At 42.1% G+C, this 5803-nt stretch overlaps 1 protein-coding gene across 9 annotated transcripts in view; it reads left to right on the forward strand.

Moving 5' to 3' along the window:
- LOC125428526 (zinc finger protein 420-like) overlaps positions 1-5803 on the forward strand; it is an 815993-nt gene that overhangs the window by 405042 nt on the left and 405148 nt on the right. The window lies entirely within an intron of this gene.

Genomic DNA, 5803 nt, shown 5'->3' on the forward strand with positions numbered 1-5803 from the left:
CAACTACCCTCATTCTCTTCCTCTATGGTTATTTCAGTCTCTTTTAACAATGTCTATTTCCACCAAATAACCCACCATTTTTCTTTGTTTTCACAAAATGTTATCCTTTCTTCCCTTTGGACTTTCATGAATGCCACTTATCTTCTCTCATATTTATGGCTAACTTTGTGCTTCATTTATGCCTTATATTAGTCATGAGAAAAAGCTTATAAATGTTACCAGCCTCTTTTTTAAAAAAGTTTCTCCCACTTAAAAAAATCTTTATATAATCTTCCTTCTGCCTTGTTTTTTTCCTTCTGTACTATTGGTATTTTTTCTCTGTTTGACAACCTGCATAGAACTATTCATGGGTGGTTCCCCCAACACACATAGATTTCTCCCTGCCATCAACTGCTCCATCTTTATGTCAGACTTTATTGGAGTGTTATATAGTACCTGGGAAATGAACTTAATGTAAATATCCTTGACCCCCCCCCCCCCCCCCGGTTATTTGTCTTTTAGAAGGTTTCTGATCACTAATTTCTGCTTTTTGTTTACTTTCTTCATGCATTTTCAAAATTGCTAGTTCTTTTTTCCTGCATTACTGGATCTGCTGAGGATATCTTATCCCCTCACAGGATTTTCAGCTGCTACATTCATAGGTGTATTTTTTCATTTTCCTTAGGCTCATTCCGCACACGCAAAATAATGCACTTTCAAGCTGCTTTCACAACTGTTTTTGCCATTCCGCACAGCTTCAAAGAGCCCTGAAAGCAGCTTGAAAGTGCATTATTCTGCGTGTGCGGAATGAGCCTTAGTTAACTGCAGATTTCTTCATTGTGTGATGTGGAACAATTGCTGTTGCCCGGCATTAACTCTGGTTTTCTAGATGCTATGGTGCCTAGTTTTCTCTGCCCCCACCCCCACCCCTCCAGCCCTTAAAATGCTTTAATATTTATTCCTGTTTAGGATTTTTCTTCCCCCTTTTCTACGATTTCTGTGGGGTTTTCTGTTTTTGTCCTGTCAAGTAGCTTTTTGCTTTTCTCCTTCAGTCTCAAAACTGGCTTCAGATTCACTCTGTAACACATAAAGCCAGCTATTGTTCTGGAAAAATCACTGTGGATTTTCTGACCAACTGTCATTTTTAAGGTTTGCCAACTGTCTCCCAACTGCCAATTCCAAACCCTGTTTCTTTGGGCTCTGCTGGCTTTTAACTCTTTCTAATGTACTCCCTCATTAGAGAAGAGTGTTCCCTTTCCTCCCTTTTATTTTAGACAAAATAATATTTTTAACAGAATAAAATATTTGCCAGTCCCCAAACAAATAGAAAGAAGCTCTTCTGTGTCACAGAGAGATAAGCTGCAGTGCTGTCATCAAAGTTCTGCTGTCATGACCTAAGTCCTATCCCAGCAGAAGTTGGTTTCAGGTAGTTGGCTAAAGGTTGACTCATCCTTCTGAGGGCAGTAAAATGAATACCCAGCTTGCCAGGGGCAAGTGTAGGTGACTGGAGAAGGCAGTAGCAAACCACCATATAAACACAGTCTGCCTGGTAAATGTCGTGATGTGACATCATCTAACGGGTCAGTAACAATCTGGTACTTGCACAGGGAATATTTACTTTTAATTATGTAGAAATCTCATATCACTTCGTTAAGATCAGTGCTGGAGCCAGTGGATGGGGTTGCTGTTAGAGGATTTTTAAAAGAAAATTGTATTTATTTTCATTTACAATGCTGTTGTGCTTTCCAGGGAGGATTCAAAATGGGTCACATCATTCTTCTCTTTTCCATTTTGTCTTTACAGCAGCCTTGTGTGATACATCAGGTTGGCCAGTGTGTAGCTGGCCAAAAGTTATCCTGCAAGCTTCCAGGGATTCAAACTTGGTTCTCCCAGATCCTACTCCTTCTGTCACTCTAAAGGCTGAACTCCTGGAGATTAAAGGCTGAGGTTTTTTCCCCCCAGGGAGACATGATCAAAGCAGATGTTCAGAGGAAAAACAAAAGAGCCTCGCTGGATCAAACCAGTGGTCCATCTAGTCCAGCATCCTGTTTCCCACAGTGGCCACACTGGAGAGCCAACAAGATGGACATAGTTACATTGCCAGCCATGGTGTGGAGAGAGTTACAACATGGAGGTTCCCTTTAACCAGTGTTATCAGAAAGTATTGATGGAGTCACTCAACTAATTCCCTTTTAAAGCCATTTACGGTCAGGGCCATCACCACATCCCTGGACAGTGAATTCCACAAATCGATTACTTGTTGAGTCACAAAGTGCTGCTTTCAAAAATTCAAATTCTTATGCCAGCCAGCCAGAGTTCTTTTGCCATTGTCACAGTTGACTTACGGTGACCCTGTAGGGTTTTCAAGGCAACAGACCTCCGGAGGTGGTTTGCCATTGCTTACCTATATCATGGCCCTGGTATTCCTTGGAGGTCTCCCATCCAAATACTAGCCAGCCCCAACCCTGATTAGCTTCTGAGATCTGATGAGATCAAGCTAGTGTGGGATAAAGTGATGGATTTTTGACAAAGTAACTATGAGTCTTACTGAAGCCCAATAGATTTCTTCTGCATAAGATTATGTGGAACGAAGCTGACTTCCACAGCTGCATGAAGTACTGCCCTCTCATTGGCAGATACGCATACATATTTGTAGCCATGAGTATTGAGGGGAAAGGGGGGAAATATATGCTGTGAAGCTGGAAGGTCAGATAAATCTGAGATCCCCAACCCCAGTATGTCTGAAGATGACTAAAAGAAACCTCCACATCCAGAGGCAGTCAACCAGTGGTGGGATCCAAAAATTTTAGTAACAGGTTCCCATGGTGGTGGGATTCAAACAGTGGCATAGCGCCAATGGGGCTGGGCGGGGCATGATGGGGCGTGGCCAGGCATTCTGGGGGCGGGGCATTAATAATTTCTGTTACTGTAAAAAACTCTTACTGTAAAAAAAAGTTCCTAATTTCCAGCTGGCATCCTTCTGTCCATAATTTACAAACTCATTTATATACCAGAAGTCCCTATATCGAGTCTACTGCCAACTACTTCCTCTTCTCCTAACTTGACTGCCTGTCAAATACTTAATACTTTTCAAATACTTAATTTTGTTTCTAGAAATCAAAAGAAGGATACTTTCCTTAAACAAGGAACTTTACCATATTTCTAAAACATGTTTTTAAAACAGCCCAACAGGGGGAATTATCCCGTTTTCTACCTTCACTAACCAGCCACATAGGAAATAACAGGACTTTATGCCAACTGTGAAATCATGAGTGGTCACTACAGTTTAGTGAAGATTCACCATCACCACTGTTTGTTAACTATATTCTGAAGGGCTAATACATTCAATACTCAAAATAATTTGCACTTGCAGATTAAGGCACAAATTCATTAAAACATGGATCCGATGGACCATTCCTACTGCATAGGCATATTCAAGAGCTAGATATCAAGGCTACTGCCAGGATACACACAGGTCTTGACTTTCTAAAAATTGAGTAAGCATTAGTAGTTAGTACCTTTAACCTTTCACTTATACAAAATGCTTTGTAATCCTTTAGCCCCATAAATACCTAAAATCAGTCATTAACACTCCTTTTTTTATTCCTGGGTGACCTTGGAGGCTAGTCACAGCTTTCAGCCCCACCCACCTCACAGGGTGTTTGTTGTGAGGGGGGAAGGGCAAGGAAATTGTAAGCCCCTTTGAGTCTCCTGCAAAAGAGAAAGGGGGGATATAAATCCAAACTCTTCTTCTGTTTAAAGTAAAAAATAAACTGGAACATCATCCATTGTGAACTAGAATTTGCAATCCATACTGTATATTCTGCAAATATTTCACATTAATTAATCCAGGATTAGAGACACAGATTAGCATAATATTCTCACATACAGGAATACAGAGCTTTTAAGTGGCCAAGCATCATGGTAAATCACAATTTATCATAAAATGAACAGAGAGAGTGCCAAAATAAATAGCCTACCAAGCAAGTAAAGAGTCCCCTGGACCCAACAGTAGTTAAAGGGTCCCTCCTCTTACAAGCCGGCAAGCTCCGGGCTACAAGAAAGAAGAAGAGAGGGGGAGGCGAGGGCATGGAGATGGAAAAGCAGACCCAAATAGTAACCCCCTCTCGGCACACACAAATAATTAGTAACCCACTCTCGGGAACTGGTGAGAACCTGCTGGATCCCACCTCTGCAGTCAACCTATAAATACCAGCACTAGAAGGCAACATCACAAGAAGACTTTTGCTTCTCTGTCCTCCATCTGGATGGCCACCATGTGAAAGAGGATATGAGAGAAGACATACCACTGGTCTGATCCAGGACACCTCTTATGTTCAGATGATACCAAATTATGTAGGGTGGTGAGAACCACAAAGGATTGCGAGGAGCTCCAAGCGGACCTTGATAAATTAGGTGAGTGGGCTAAGAAATGGCAAATGCAGTTCAATGTAGCAAAATGCAAAGTGATGCACATAGGGGCAAAAAATCCAAACTTCACATACATGCTACAGGGGTCAGTGCTATCAGTCACAGACCAGGAAAGGGATTTGGGCGTCTTAGTTGATAGTTCCATGGGAATGTCAACTCAATGTATGGCAGCTGTGAAAAAAAGGCAAACTCTATGCTGGGGATAATTAGGAAAGGAATTGAGGAATAAAACTGCAAAAGATTGTCATGCCCTTATATATAAAGCTGTGGATGCGACGCGCACTTGGAGTACTAATGTTTGTTCAGATTCTGAGTAGCCCACATCTCAAAAAGGATATTGTAGAGAGATAGAAAAAGTGCAGAGAAGGGCGACGAGGATGATTGAGGGACTGCAGCACCTTCCTTATGAGGGAAAGGCTGCAGCGTTTGCAAGACTCTTTAGTTTGGAGAGGAAGACGTCTGAGGGGGATATGATTGAAGTCTATAAAATTATGCATGGGGTAGAAAATGTGTTGACAGAGAGAAATTTTTCTCTCTTTCTCTGTCAATACTAAGAAACCAGGGGCATTCATTGCAGAAAATGCTGGGGGGAAGAATTAGAGACCTTAATAAAGGAAACACTTCTTCACGCACTTAACGTGTGATTGGTGTTTTGGAATATGCTGCCACAGGAGGTGGTGATGGCCCACTAACCTGGATAGCTTTAAAAGGGGCTTGGACAGATTTATGGAGGAGAAGTCGATTTATGGCTACCAATCTTGATCCTCTTTGATCTGAGATTGCAAATGCCTTAACAGTCCAGGTGCTCGGGAGCAACAGCCACAGAAGGCCATTGCTTTCACATCCTACATGTGAACTCCCAAAGGCACCTGGTGGGCCACTGCGAGTAGCAGAGAGCTGGACTAGATGGACTCTGGTCTGATCCAGCTGGCTTGTTCTTATGTTCTTATGTTCTTATGTTCAAGTAACAGTGTGCGATCAAGTTGCAAATCAAGGCAACCCCAGCCACAGGGATTTTAAGGAAAGAACTACAACATGGATTTTAAGGGAAGATTTTCAGAGCAGAGGTGGTTTGCCATTGCCTGCCTCTGCATAGCAACCTTCCTTGTCCTTGGCATTCACCCATCCAAGTATTATTTGTGGCTTATCTTAGATTAGTGGGCTTGAATGAAATTAAATTAGGCTAGTTCGAGCTATTCAGACTGCTACAAAGAGATAACACAGAGTAGATCTGGACTGAGAGAGTCCAAGTGCAAAAACACCTTCACGCACAGGTTCTTCCTATTGCGAGCTGGAGCCTTTGCTTTCCAGTGAGAACAAAAATAAGGGTTAAAGCCAGTGAGTCTGGAATCCTAGAGAGGCTTTCATGAGCTGTTCTCCCCCCCTCCCCTGC

The sequence above is a fragment of the Sphaerodactylus townsendi genome, linkage group LG03 (assembly GCF_021028975.2).
Source record: "Sphaerodactylus townsendi isolate TG3544 linkage group LG03, MPM_Stown_v2.3, whole genome shotgun sequence".
NCBI lineage: Eukaryota > Metazoa > Chordata > Lepidosauria > Squamata > Sphaerodactylidae > Sphaerodactylus > Sphaerodactylus townsendi.